The sequence below is a fragment of the Crocodylus siamensis genome, chromosome 7, assembly GCF_052110815.1.
Source record: "Crocodylus siamensis isolate JL-2025a chromosome 7, ASM5211081v1, whole genome shotgun sequence".
Lineage (NCBI taxonomy): Eukaryota > Metazoa > Chordata > Crocodylia > Crocodylidae > Crocodylus > Crocodylus siamensis.
In genome coordinates, this window is record NC_143401.1 from 79,345,535 (window position 1) to 79,361,140 (window position 15,606).

The 15,606-nt window shown below is 42.9% G+C and overlaps 1 long non-coding RNA gene across 1 annotated transcript in view; it reads left to right on the forward strand.

Moving 5' to 3' along the window:
• The window catches only part of LOC149860012 (uncharacterized), a 169,167-nt gene extending 159,425 nt beyond the window's left edge, over window positions 1–9,742 (forward strand). The window contains exons 3-4 of the long non-coding RNA XR_016443415.1: window positions 8,330–8,434; window positions 9,433–9,742. This is a non-coding gene — a long non-coding RNA (uncharacterized LOC149860012). The remainder of the gene's footprint in view (window positions 1–8,329; window positions 8,435–9,432) is intronic.
• The last annotated feature ends 5,864 nt before the right edge of the window (window positions 9,743–15,606 follow it).

Below are 15,606 nucleotides of genomic sequence, written 5' to 3' on the forward strand. Positions count from 1 at the left end.
GGTGGTGAGAGCACTATAACTAAAGTTTGTTGAATGAGCGCCAGTTAAAGCGCAAGACAGTGAACCAGTCTGGCTTTATTCCTTCTTCCATATGAGCTATCCTTTCTCATCAAGCACCTCTAAAAGTAAAGTTCTGTAGGTTTGGCGACAACCCCATCCGTATAGACACACTGTTGTACTGTAAAGCTTCTACTGGGAAGCTTTTGTCTGATTTTTTTTAAGACAGCAAAATTAAACATAAATACCCTAACTTGCTTATAATATTTAACATTTTGTTCTACTGCTGTAAAGTTCATCCCATGAGGTAGGTAATATCTATCCTGTTTTATTTTTTTAACTAATTTCCTTGGAGGAAAGTATTTTCTCTGGATTCATGAGGGATGTTTTTTCTCACCTTACAGAGATTTGTATGTATCTTGTAGGGGTGTGTGAAGCAGGCTGTATTTGATTATGATTTGGATTCGGCCCAAATCGGGGACAGTGATTCGATTCATTGATTCGGATCACTGTCCCTGAATCGATTTGGCTGAATCTGAATCCGAAGATCAGATGCTAATTCGGAGAATCAGGGATACAGCCACAGACACGGCTTTAAATGTTTTTCCTACATACTTTGAGGTACTAGCGTGGCTTGTGAACACTGAAATGGTGGGGCAGATGGAGCATCCCACAGGAATACGGAGGGGGCCCCACATGCTCAGTGGCAAACCCGGAAGTGGACCGGAAGTATTTCTGGTCCACTTCTGGGTCTGCTGGGAAGTATGCAGGGTGGCTCCCTGCACCTTCCCCCAGCTCAGTGATTGGCTGTGGGGGACCCTGGGTGCCCCCCCGACTCAGGAGGCACCAGTCACCAAGCCACAGGGACACGTGGGGGCCCCCCTACGCACTCCCTGGCAGACCCAAAAGTGGACCGGTGTTTCTGGTCCACTTCCGGGTCTGCTGCCAATAGCACTGGGGAGCCCCCCCATGCTGCTGTGAGACACTCCATCTCCTCCACCATAACAGTGTTCACAAGCCACCTGCTACCTTGCGGTATGTAGAAGAAACATATAAAGCTGTGTCTGTGTCTCCAAATCTTTCTGAATGTCTCTGAACCGATTCAGAGGGTTCAAATTCAATTCAGAAAGATTAAAGGGTCTCCTGATTCAATTCAGATTCAGAGATTCAGCCATTGAATCAGGCCAAATCTCTGCTGAATCGAATCAGGGACGAAAGCTTGGCACAGCCCTAGTATCTTGTATACGCAAGGTACTTTCATGTAGGAGTGAGTACTATTCTTCCATTTGATTCTTCTGGTAGCATGCAACTGAACTCCAACTAGCTTCAGGCATCAAGGACAACAAAAAGTCCTTTTTCAGATATGTGGGGAGCCGGAGGAAAAGCAAGGGCAATGTTGGACCCCTGCTAAACCAGATGGGGCAACTGACAACTGACGCCCAGGAAAAAGCCAACCTATTAAATAGGTACTTTGCATCAGTCTTTCATCAGTCACATGGGATGCCCATGCCTGCTATGGGACAGGGAAATCAGGGTGAGGGGGATCCCCTACCCTCCATAAATGCTGACCTCGTGAAGGAACACCTTGAGAAGCTGGATACCTTCAAGTCAGCTGGCCCTGACAATCTGCACCCCAGGGTACTCAAGGAGCTGGCGAGCGTCATAGCCCAGCCCCTGGCATGGATCTTTGAAAACTCCTGGTGCTCTGGTGTAGTGCCTGAAGACTGGAAGAATGCCAATGTGGTGCCGATCTTCAAAAAAGGGAGAAGAGTGGATCTGGCTAACTACAGGCCCATTAGCCTGACTTCTATCCTGGGGAAGATCCTAGAAAAGTTTATTAAGGAGGCCATCCTTGAGGGACTGGCCCAGGCTAACATTCTAAGGGATAGCCAGCACGGGTTTGTTGCGGGTAGGTCTTGTTTGACCAATCTCATTTCCTTCTATGACCAGGTGACCTATCACCTGGACAATGGAGAAGAGGTTGATGTCATATATCTTCACTTCAAAAAAGCTTTTGATCTGGTATCCCATGATCACCTCTTGGCCAAACTGCCCAGTTGTGGCCTTGGCTCCACCACGATCCACTGGCTGGGAAATTGGCTCCGTGGTCAGACCCAGAGGGTTGTGATTGATGGCAGTCACTCATCGTGGTGCCCTGTGACCAGTGGGGTCCCTCAAGGCTCTGTCCTGGGACCCATCCTGTTCAACATCTTCATTAACGATGTGGACACTGGAGTCAGGAGTGGACTGGCCAAGTTCGCCGATGACACCAAACTTTGGGGCAAAGCATCCACGCCAGAAGATAGGCGGGTGATCCAGGCTGACCTGGACAGGCTCAGCAAATGGGCAGACGAGAACCTGATGGTGTTTAACACCAAAAAATGCAAGGTTCTCCACCTTGGGAGGAAAAACCTGCAGCACCCTTATAGGCTAGGCAGTGCTACGTTGGATAGCACTACAGAAGAAAGAGACTTGGGGGTCATCATTGACCACAAGATGAACATGAGCCTCCAATGAGATGCTGTGGCTGGTAAAGCGACCAAAATGCTGGCGTGCATCCATAGATGCTTCTCGAGCAAATCCCGGGACGTCATTCTCCCCTTGTACTCAGCCTTGGTGAGGCCGCAGCTGGAGTACTGCGTCCAGTTTTGGGCTCCACAATTCAAAAAGGATGTGGAAAAACTTGAGAGAGTCCAGAGGAGAGCCACGCGCATGATCAGAGGTCAGGAAAACAGACCTTACGATGACAGGCTGAGAGCCACGGGACTCTTTAGCCTGGAAAAGCGCAGGCTCAGGGGTGATCTGATGGCCACCTATAAGTTTATCAGGGGTGAGCACCAGGATCTGGGGGAACGTTTGTTCACCAGAGCGCCCCAAGGGATGACGAGGTCGAACGGTCACAAACTCCTGCAAGACCGTTTCAGGCTGGACATAAGGAAGAATTTCTTTCCTGTCCGAGCCCCCAAGTTCTGGAACAGTCTGCCAGCGGAGGTGGTTCAAGCACCTACATTGAACACCTTCAAGAGTAAATTGGATGCTTATCTTGCTGGGATCCTATGACCCCAGCTGACTTCCTGCCCTTTGGGCGAGGGGCTGGACTCGATGATCTCCCGAGGTCCCTTCCAGCCCTAATGTCTATGAAATCTATGATATTTTGAAATTCTGTTCCATGTCTATCAGTTGCTTCCTGATATTTGTTCCTTCCATATCTTGGTGATCCAACCTCAGCACAATGTATATTTCTCTGTCCTCTGCATCTATGATTATATTTTATGTTCATAGTGGTCAAATTAATGTATTTGCAGTTTCAGTAAATATATATATCCATTCACCATCATGTTATATGTCTTGGGGAGCAACTCTTCAGAAAGGAACCCCCAGGGAGGATGAGGACCAATGGGCACAAGCTAATTGAGGAAAAAATTCAGTTGGACATTAGGAAAAGCTTCTTGTCTGTTGGGGTATCTAGAATCTGGAACATGTTCCCAGCAGAAGTGGGGCAGTCACCATCCTGGGAGGTGTTCAAGAGGAGGTTGGACAAGCACCTCGTTGAACTGTTTTGAGCCTAATAACCTTCTCCCATGGCAGGGGAGCAGACTTGATGATCTTACAGGTCCCTTCCGGTCCTTTGATGTTATGATTCTATACGAGGATTTAGCTGCTCGATGCAGGTAGTTTGCTTCTAAGTGCATCATTTGTTTTGAGGAAATAACTGAATCCTGACAGACCTCCAAGCTGTAGTTCTAGGAGGGTCTTAGTAGGTTTGGTTTATGTAACTTTATTTCTTTTTAATCTTTTCTTTTGCGTAAGTCACTCGTTACTAAACCTAGGACTATTATAGTTCGGGTAAAAGACACCTGGATACATGTGCATCTTGTATTAAGTGTTAGGTCAGGCTACTATAAGGACCTTCTAAAGGAGCTTTACTCCATTTCAGAATGGCTTGCCAGATACTGTATTTACACAGACACCACACGCACCTTTCTCCCCAAAATCAGATCATCCAAATTGGGGTAAAGATGATGATTTTCTTCACTGGATTAGAAGCATGGAGATGTGGTATTTTAATAGCTGCCAAAATAGCTGCTGCTTCTTTCTGGACAAGCAAGCAAAAAGGGAAGAATCTAGTCTGATGGTGAAATGGCAGTAGCTTCTGGCTGAGCAGCCAAAACCTGCTTCCATTTCATCAGTGGCTGTGAAAGGGTTAACAATGTAGCAACCATTGAGTTGGCTGAAGGCATGCTCTCCTGCGTGCAGTCACTTCTCTTGGCCACGACTCTGGAAAAATCTTTTTTTTTCTGTATTCTGCCTTCTGAAAGCAAGGTGCACGTCTTACTTGGGGGGTGTGGCATACAAGAAAATATCTTTGTGCTGTCTTTAACATACTCCTAATAATTTCAGCTATTCATTGGGCTTTACGATTTGACTGGCGGTGTTATGATGAGGTGAGAGAAACTGCGTAAAATCAACACAAGTAAACATGGGTCTGTTGTCTGAAACTGCACAGTTTGGAATAGTCTGCCTGCTGAAGTGTCTCTGCCAGCCTTTGCTTGTGGTTGTTTCTTCAGTAGTGTCTGACAGATCATCTAGTTCCCAGAAGTCTGAATACCTGGCTGGGCTGCAATACTGGAGAAGTTTGTTTTGTATGCTTTGTGGATAAAATGTCCATTTCTCTTCTGCTCCTAGGTCTGCTGGGGATGTAATATATTTTCATTGTTTCTTACTGCTTGGCCCACATTTCCCTACAGCAAGCACGTCTGCTCTCCAGGTCTCAGACATCCTTGGTTATGTTTGGCCAACATATATCATCTTTGGCTTTCCAGATACAAGCTCTTATTCCATACTGACTTTAATCTATTCTTGAGAGAATTTCTGTTCTCCATGATCTGGGTATTACGCTTGACTGCCCTTGAATATAGTGATATTTCTCATGCTTAGTTTGTCGCAATAATTTTAGTATTCTTAAAAGTATTCTTAAAAGAAGCTGGGGCATCTTCTGCGGTGCCTGACCATTATGGGAGAACGATGGACATGAGGACTAATAAAATTTTGTCTTAAGTTGTTTACTCTCAGATTCTAGCCAACATCTGACTTGAAAATGGCATTGGGCTGGCTTGGTTAATGCTTTTCTTGTCTTTTTGTGCTGTCCATGTTGCTATCAGGTTGAGGGTCTCATGTTCTTTTTCAGTTGCTATATTACTTTTGCAGCATAGTTATCTATGTATAACTCAGGACATAGCATCCCTCTAGCATGAACACTGGAGTTTCAGTAACATGCACAGTGGGTATTTTGGGGCTGATAGCAGTGTTTTGTTCTCTAGTGGTTTACAGTTATTTTTGGCTTGAGTAGTTTCCTGTCCCTGAACATACTGGTCAAACATTTCACATGCGAATGCTATTGCAACACATTGCTTTCAGTTTGTTGTTGCACTGGCAATAGTGACTCCACAACGAAAGCTGTGTGCTCTGCTGTCCTTTTTTGTAACACTGATACCCCCGATCCATCTAACTGACATCGCATTATCTGGTTGCCTATTAGTTCATATTTCAGGATAGGCTATTTGGTCACCAAGTTCTTGATACATATGATGATTATGTTGCAGTAAGCATGTCAATACAGCATTTTTGTCCAGTAGTTGTTTCAGGGGCTCACACACATTTAAGATATTTGGGGGAGAAAATGTCAGTTTATCATTCCTAGGAGCTTATGAACTGATTTAATAACTTTAGGCATGGGTATCTGCTTTATTGCGTTTAACTTTTTGGAGTCAGGTTGTAGCCCTTGGGAGGTCAGCAAGTGTCCCGTTCCCAGTACTACAATCAATCACAGTTTCATCTGGATTTTATTAAATATTAGATTTATTTCCCTAGCTTTTTTCTAGCAGCCAGATGGGGTTATGGTCATGATCTACCACAATTATTAGAGGAGCTGTTGTAATGAGCTGCTGCAGTTATGCCATCCTCTCTCCCATGTTCAAACACCTGAATGTTATCAGCTGTGATACTGATCTTGGTAAGTCCTGTGAGCACATCTTGCTGGCAGCACTGATATCCTTTCTATGGAGGTTTGATCCCAAATGGCATTCTCAGCCATCTCTATGTTCTGGATGGTATCCAAATTGATGTAGGTGCTTGCTTTCTATATGAGCTTTGGCATAAGGATTTCTTGCTGCAGTGATTGCTTATGACCCTATATCAGGATCATTTCTGATTATCATATTTTTCTCCATAGGTCTTTGCCCTTTGTTTCTCTGTCCTACTTTGGATTTGTGCACTGGCCTGTGTTTTGGGTAGAGATGTGTCTCACAGTTTGGGTTTGAAGGTTGCTGATTATTTGAACATACTGCTTCCATAAAGGAGCTCAATGACTTCCTACAACTTTCTTAAATGGCCAGGTCCACATGAGCAGGGGTGTGCCCACAAATTGTAGCAGCATAGATTTGTACCACTACTTTGTGCCCCAGTGCACACCGCTACCCATGTGCTTTGCAGCAGGACATATTGTCCCACTGCTCCACATGTTGCAAGGAGGGAGCCCTGTACTGCCTGCTTCCCCATCTTGAGGCACCCTGCCCTAGCCAGATGTGGAGCAGCTGCCTGGGGTGTAGGGTGCCTCAGCACAGAGGCTCCACAGTGCATGGAGACAGGAGAGCAGGCAGTCCTGTGCTGCCTGCTCCTCCATCTCTGCATTTGTCCCAGTGCTCACCACTTCGGCATGGGTTGCGCTGCTTTTTTTCCAGGGTTTGTTTGGTTTTTTTGCTACCAGGAAATCCCACTATCAAATTTTGGCTCTACACTGCAAATTAGCAGCCCAGCGCACTGATTAACATGCAACTTGTGTGGTTTGTGGTGCTGCAAAGAGGTCTGCAGTGCGACAAACCACATGTGCCTGCATGTCTGGATCCAGCCTGAAGGGTGGTGGTTAAACCCAGTGGTTTCCAGTAAGCTTGAGTCCAACTTGCAACCCCCTCCCTCTATAAGCTATTGTAACACTGATAGTGTTGCAGTTTAGCTCAACACTGTCTGTGGAGGTAAGCAAAGATATTGTTTGGTTCTGTAAATCTCTTAAACTTATTGCAGCACTCAGAAACAGAGAAAGACATGGGGTAGGAGTGGTATAGATTAGCAGAGATCTTTTTTCTGTGTTGAGGTTAAGAGAATGAATAGAAAGAAGACTTTGTTTCTTTTTGGCAAACAGTAATTAACAATAAAGCAACACATTAGAAATGCCAACAGTGAAAATACCTGTAGCCAGAATCTTTAGGATTACACCTGTGGGCCCAGATTATCATCGTCCTGTCACAAAATCCAGGAAAGGAGGTTCATGCTAAGGCAAGCGTTCTCCAACATCACACTGTTAGGAAGTAGGTTTTTGCTCTCTCTCTTCCACCTGGCCACACACAAATATTTGGTAGATCCCACAAGACAGTGCAATACCCAAGGGACAATACAGACCCAAGGCTCTGGCACTCAGTCACTCTGTGGTAGTGTGACCCCATAACAAACAAGTAATCAGGGATGCCCCATGCTATAGCTTCCCTTAGAGTTCTGCAGTAATGGGGTATGCTATTGTCATTGCCATCAGGGTTGCCAACTGTCAGCAAATTTACTGGCTTTCAGTGAAAAAATTAGACTAAATTTCTGACAACCAAGTCCGCAAAAATCTTTAGCAGTCAATAAGAACACTAAAGAGGCCACAGCTTGATTGAATCTCCAGCAAACAGATCACAGAACTGCCACCTGATGTCTGAGCATAAACATAGGAGAGCATTCTCTCAGCCATGTGCTGCCGCTGCTGCTGCTGCTGCTGTTGTGTCTAGTCTGGCTATAATACTTCTGGGTCACTGGTATGCCTCTTTGGGGATTTGTATCATGACAGTGGGAACAGGGCCAGTAGAGGAAAATCTGGTGAGGGTGAGCTAGGAAAGCAGCATGATTCAGGGTGTAGTCAGGAGCATCAGGGTGTGGGGGCTAGTAGTGAGGCCCTGGAGGAGGAGGACAGCACAGCATAAGACCATTGCTGAAATCAAGCAGAGTTGCCAACTCAAGAATTTTTGTTTGACTGCAAACTTTTTACTAACAGCCAAACTTTTGTACATTTTTACTATGGTTAATGTTAAACTCCTAAATCGAACCCAGTCCTTCTAACTGGGACATGGCAGCAGGCCTGGCACAAGAGCTATATTTACATTATGTAAAACATATATCAGTAAAAAGTGTCAGTAAAAAAGTGTGGCAGTCAGTAAAAATCTTGCATATTGTCAGTAAAAAAGCACTTTCTCAAGTTGGCAACCATGATTGCCATCATTGTTTTCTAATTGCATGCTTCCAGGAGCAGTTGCAGTTCCCAAACCTGTGTTTCAGAAATGATGTCACAGGAACAGTATTGCTGTCAGCCTGGAGAATCAAGGCCTCCAAAACCCTCATCTTCTTGCAGGTTTGAAAAATTACCCATGTTTCAAGTAAATTCAAAACTGTCTTGAAAACACCCCATTTCTCATGTGGAAACAAAACCCATTTATTGACTCAAAGGTTAATGAAAGATTGACTGAACATATTTACAAATAGTTTCCCTTATGAAAATCTTTTGTTACAATGGATCTTCCCCCATGATTTATCTGGTGGCATTTGATCTTGAATTCTTCCTTCCACCCTCATTTCTGCAGTACAAAGGAAGAGTCAAACTGGCTACTTAATTGGCTAAATACATCACTTGAAGTGTTACATTCTAGAACCTGATTTTTTTCTTCAAATTATTTACACTTCAGAGTGGAAAAATAGCAACATTACTACAGGATTAGATTAAACTTCCTCAGGTTAATGGGCTCAGTGTCAGGAATGAATAATCACAAGTGTGTAGCCAGTAAAGAGACCATAAAGGCTCATTCTTTTCACTATATTTTCTACACCATGAATATATTAAAATATTTTCCTGGTATAAAAAGAAAAGAAATAGCCTTTTGTTTTCCTCGTTTCACAGCAAATGCTCCTGTCATTCCCAGTACAATGAATTCCTTAAAAACTATACCAGTCAGTTTTTATCTTCCCTTCAAGACCCAGAGGCCATTGGAAAAATCTTTCACTTGGCTTAACTTTGCTGAATATATTTAACCAGTAAATTATTTGTCTTCTGAACTAGAAGAACCAATATACATTTATGCTCCAGGAATGGTTTGTTTTACTTACTTTATGAGTGAGGACTGCAATAGTAGCAAAGCCAAAGGACATTTAATTAAGTTATATTTGCTTTTTCATGATCTTTTAGCTCTAGATTATAAATCACAAATCGATGAGTACTTAATTTCCTCTTATAGCATTAAAAGTAATTGCTTCATAAATTCGCTTTAGTAATCCAAATATTTGCACAGAGTACAGCACAAAGAAGTTGTTTCATTGATGAGATCCCTAACTTCCTTTTTTTTTTTTCATTAACAGTACCTAAGATGCTGAGTGTCCTAAATTCCTAGGGTGAAATTCTGGACCACGGACATCAACGGAAAATTTTCCTTTGATATAAATGGTTTACAATACAGTTGAACCAGTAACACCTATGGACAAATCCCTGTCCCCATGTAAAATTCCCCAGGACCTTGGTTATAGGGACATCACAGTTCTCTATAGAGCTGGGGCCCAGATTTGGAAAACTACTTGGATCCCTACCTGATAGGTCCTGCATTTCTGGATTTGAGTTTCCATATTATCGTAATAGATCAGGTTAAGGCCTCTTCAAGTAGCCGCTGAAATGTGCCAATTGTAACAGAGCACCAGGACACCTATACATGAGCAGCAAGGCTGCTCCGATGCACTGCAATTACAGCATGTCAGAGCAGGCTCGATTAAATCAAGTCTGCTGGAGCATGGTAGTTGCCCTGCTCCAGCAGACTCCAGTGTCTCATGTATCAGTGTCCCCATGAATAAAAATGACAACAGGGGTGCTTTAACTAAAGCTTGTTGAACAAGCTTTAGCTAAAACGCCTACACCACCATTTTTAAGCGCAGTGATGCTGATACATGAGACACTCCGGGGGCTTTAATTAGAGCAGCTTTTGAAGCCACTCTAATTAAAGTGCCTCCCCCACAACATTTCTGGAGCTCATGTATAAATGCCCCTGATATTCAGGAGGCTGTAACCCTTTGCTTTCATTTACTAGGTGTTGTATTGTGACAGTACATTTTTTGTTACTAGGTGTCTTCATTTTTTCTGACCATACATGATAGTATGTTGAAGACAGTGACAATTAAAGAAAACAATGAATCACAATAATACCCTGTGTGGCTTCATGACAACATTGCTTTGGTTAGGGGAATTGTTGTGTACCCCAGTAGTTTAAGTGAACAATTGTCCAGTAAGAAGAACAAAAGGAAAAGTGCTAGCAACTGCTGAAGTCGCTGTGCTGCCAGAAAATGGAAAGGCACAAACAAATTCACATAGAAAAGTGTCAGCTTTTCCTCATTCCTGAAGGGCCTGATCCAGTACAAGCTGCAGGTGATTGAAAGCCTACCATTGACTTCCAGCAGGATTTGCATTGGACCCTGGGTGTCCATGAGTAGCCAATGAGGAAGAACTCAGGATGGTCAGAACCATTCGGGATTGGGCTCTACTGGCACATCCTTGGCTCCAGGGTATATAAGGGACAGAGAACTGCTCTAAGAGGGCACCTGTGGATTCCCCTTGCAGAGGGGAATCTCTGGGTATTGAAAAGGCAGTGTAGCCATCTCTGTGCCTTCTGTTCCTGGAATTCACACACACGTCTATACACACATGTGGCTACACACATACACTTCAGCTGATATCTAAGTGCTCCTCTAACCAATGGATCCAAAATCTTACCTACATAGATCAGAAGGTCTAAAATATGGGCTTTCTTCAGTTAGACTTTCAGAACCGTATTCTGGATTTTTTATGAAGCCCTCACCCAGGTAAAACTTCTGCTGAAGGCAGGGTTTCAGGATAATGCCCTCTACACCTTGAGCAAGAGATGGAGGTGGGAGAGGTTAGAATTGTCTTGGTCAGAATTCTTGTGTAACACTCAAAGACATCCTGAGAAGAAAATGCTTTATTTCTTTAAGACAGCTGCGGAGAGGAAGGAGGGGTCAGAAAGAAAGGCCTGAGGTTAGAAACAACTATTATATCGGAAGAAGATCTCCACTGGAGTGCAATGGAATAATCAAGATTTATTTATAAAATATTGCTATTAAATAAACATTACAGAAACTTTCAAATATCAAGCTTATTTATAGCTTAAGGCGTGAAAACCCACATTAGTATGTTGAATTATATGAGTTCACTGCTGCCTGCTAGCTGACAGCACGTCAAATTATTTGCAAATATTTTCTGGAACAGTAACCTTGAAGGATGCCAGCACCATTCAGTGTAACCTTATCACAAGACAGGAACCAAGTGATGAGATGAGGTCTGAGGAAATAGAGTTTTTAGTACCAAGTAACCTCTGACTTTCTGCTTAAAAACAGACTTCATATAGCACCTCCCTTAGCAGGGAAGAGTGCATTTTTGTCTTTGACATTTGCACTGATTTTGTGCAGTGGTTTCAGAAGATGGTGTGAGTGATGTCTAGTTGAGAAACTGTGCTTTGGGCAGGAATTTGTGAGTACATTAGTCACATTTAAGTGGGTTTATCTCCTCCAGCCTGCAATACCAAGCTTCTGCGAAAATTATGTAATCATTTTAACAAAGTGTTCTGTAATTGACATGAAAAAGGCAAAGTAAAATAAAAATGAATTTCTCTGTAAGCAGGAAGGTTTATTCATTTTAACGGCAATCTGCAAGAGGGAAAAGAAAAAAAATCCCAAATACAGGCTTTTTATGGAAATTGTGGCCTCATTGAAATTATAAGCTTTCCGCTATTTACGTGAATAATGCTTTCTAACACAGACTATTTTCTCATTTTAAAGTCTGTTGGGGTATAATTTCATCCTTTTATTGTCTGCTGTGTTTTAACTTGCAGGAGTTTGACTAAATATTTTATTTTCTATCCATCAAAAATAGTTGGTGAAAAAAAGCATTTGTTGTTCAATTAAAGCTAATGTTTAACTGTATGCAGTAAACTCTCTGTGTGAGTACAGAAGCCACCCATTCACATGAGAATCATGTAGAACTAATACAGCCCCATTAGACTGCTTATTTTGGTTCTCTGATTATCATCTGAAGACTACGCAGTGCTGAGCCCTGGTTTGGTCCACAAGGAAGGGCATAAGGAATTTGAACCTTTATGCAGGAACTAGGAAAGCCTAGCCCAGCTGCCAGAACTGCAAGAAAGTAATAAATAAATATGACAATCTTTTCTTTGCATTCTGTTTTTGAGCCTTTGTGGTTCACTCAGAATACGTTTTCAAGTTTTCCTCTGCAGTCACAAGAACTGGAAGCTTCCTTTTTCATTGTTTCAGTGGAAGAAGAGACCCTCATGCACTTACCTGTGTTGAGGTTTCAGGATCCACCAGTATCACAAGAGCGGTGATAACAATCATAAAAGCAGGGACATTGAGTGTAAATTATAGGTGATGTGTTGTGGGCATCTTCGTTAAGCAAAAGATACCATGGTGAAGACATTTAACAACAACAAAAAATGACTGGCCTCCAAAACATAGTTAACTTTGACAAGTAAGTATGAAACAGCTGAAAGGCAATAAATGTATTTACCTATTTTATCTATGTCCGTCTGTCTTTCTGTCTTTCCATACTATAGCATGGTCTGTCAAGGCTTATAGTAGTGTCAGTTGAAAGGCCAAGTAGTTTATAAAGTTCTACATGCTGCCTCGGTGCTGACAGAACAATAGAAGAAAGAAGTATACAGGGTGCATCTACATGTGCGCTTTAATGCACAGTAGCCTATTTTACTGTGCATTAAAGCATTGCATAAAAAACCATGCAAATACACAAAAGTGCAGTAAAATAGGCTACTGTGAATTAAGCATCACTTAAAAGCATGCACTTTTGCTACTGTGCATTAGGGCAGCCTAATGCACATTTATTTAGTACCTCACATTGGAGGTACTAAATTTAATGTGCATTAGGAAAAGTGCATGAATGCATGTGTTGACACACCCATAGTGGGCAATACTGAAGCTTGGATTAGACCAGACAGGTTATAGAATCATAGCATCACAGAAAATTAAAGTTGGAAGAGACTTCGGGAGGTCACCTAGTCTAACCCCTTGCTCAAACAAGACCATCCCCAACTAGATCATCCCAGCCAAGACTTTATCTAACCAGGTCTGAAAAATGTCCAAAGATGTAGATTCCATAACCTCTCTAGATAACCTGTTCCACTGCTTTAGTACCCTCCTAGTGAGAAAGTTTTTCCTAATATCTAACATAAATTTTCCTTCCTGCAACTTGAGACAATTGTCCCTTGTTTTCTCATCTGCCACCACTGAGAAAACAATCTAGCTCCATCCTCTTTGGAACCCCCTTTCAGGTAGTTGAAGGCTGCTTTGAAACCCTATCCCCTCAGTCTTCTCTTCTCTAGACTAAATAAGCCCAGTTCCCTCAGCCTCTTCTCATAAATCTGTGCCCCAGCCCCCTAACCATTTTTGTTGCCCACTGCTGGACTCTCTCCAATTTGTCTCCATCCTTTCTGTAGTTGCAGGCCCAAAACTGGACATAGTACTTCAGATGTAGCCTCCCAGTGCTGAATAGTAGGGATTAATCACTTCTCTCGATCTGCTCACAATGCTCTTACTAATGCAGCCCCGTATGCTATTTGCTTTTTTCTCAATAAAGACACAGTGTTGGATCATATTCAGCTTATTTTCCACTGTAACCCACAAGTCCTTGTCTGCAGAGTGGCTGTTGGTTTCCAGCCTGTGCCAGTGAATGCTATTGTTCCATCCTAAGTGCAGGACTTCACCCTTGTTCTTTTTGAACTTCATGAGATTTGTTTTGGTCCAATCCTCCAGTTTCTTGCAGACTCTTTGAATCTTAGCTATATCTTCCAGCATATCTACTACTCCCCACAGCTTAGTGTTATCTGCCAACTTGCTGAAGGTGCACTCCATCTCATCTTCCAGGTTGCTGATAAAGATATCGAACAAAACCAGGCTCAGAACCAACCAATCCATGGGGCTCTCCATTTGATACCAGGTGCCAACTAGACATCAAGCCATTGATTACTACCCTTTGAGCCTGAAGATCCAGCGTTTTCTATCCACTTTACAGTCCTTTCATCCAACCTGTACTTTCTTAACTTGGTTGCAAGAATATTGTGGGAGACTGTATCAAAAGCCTTGCTAAAGTCAAGGTATCACATCCACTGTTCTCCCTGTATCCACAGAGCCAGTCATTTCATCATAGAAGGCAATCAGATTGGTCAGGCTTGACTTGCCCTTGGTGAATCCATGCTGGCTGTTCCTAATCACTTCTCCTCCAAGTGCTTAGAAATCAATTCCTGGAAGACCTGCTCCAGGATTTTTCCAGGGACTAAGATGAGGCGTAGTTCCCCAGATCCTCCTTCTTCCCTTTCTTAAAGACGGGCACTATATTTGCCCTTTTCCAATCATCCGGGGCCTCCCCTGACTGCCATGAGTCACAGATAATGACCAGTGGCTCTGCAATTACATTGGCCAGCTCCCTCAGCACCCTTTGGGTGCATTGCATCTGGCCCCCATGGATTTCTACACATTCAACTTTTCTAAATGGCCCATAACCTGTTCTTTCACCATTGTTGGCTGCTCATCTCCTCCCCAAAATGTGCAGTAGTCTGGGAGCGGACCTTGCCTGTGAACACTGAGGTGAAAAAGGCATTGAGTACTTCAGCCTTTTCTGCATCATCTGTCACTAGTTTGCCTCCCCCATTCAGTAAAAGACCAACACTTTCTCTGATCATCTTCTTTTTGCTGACATACTTGTAGAAACCCTTCTTGTTGCCCTTCATGTCCTTTGCTAACTGCAACTCCAATTGTACTTTGGCCTTCCTGATTTCATCCCTGCATGCCCAAGCACTGGTCTTATACCCCTAGATCTCTGACTGAGGTTCCTACACTTTCTAGCAATACAAATAGTAAAGAAGGTAATCACAAAAAAGAAAATATTAATGAGGTTGGAAGATGGCATAACAAGGTACTGCAGCATGTGCGGTAGCTACAGAAGCAGATAAATGAGCTCTAGGTATCATTACATCTTGGCTTTGAACAATTCATGTGAAGCACCAAACACGGTCAAGGCACTATTTCTTCTTGTACTGAACAAATCCTTCTGTACTCCCTCTTCCTTGAGTCTCCTTGTTCTGACTTACGTTCTGCGATCTCTTGTTTATTCACAGGACTCGGTAGGTGACTGATAGCGTTAGCTTAGTTTTATGTCTAATTGGTCACATTTTGGCTTGACACAGCAGTGCTAATGGATCTTTTGCTGCATTGCTGTCTTGCTAATGCTGGTCCATTCCTTTTGTTGCTCATTCATGGGGTGGTACTGAAATGTAGAGGAAGGTTGGATGGAGGTTGCCTTTCAATTACTGCAGTGCACTGCTTGATGGTATTTCTGTTTAGATCCAGCCTGAAATCTTTTTTTGTTATTTATTTTCATTATTCCCAGCACAGTTTGTTTCATCTCTTATCTTGCTAACACATTTTTAATATAAAAAGGATATGATG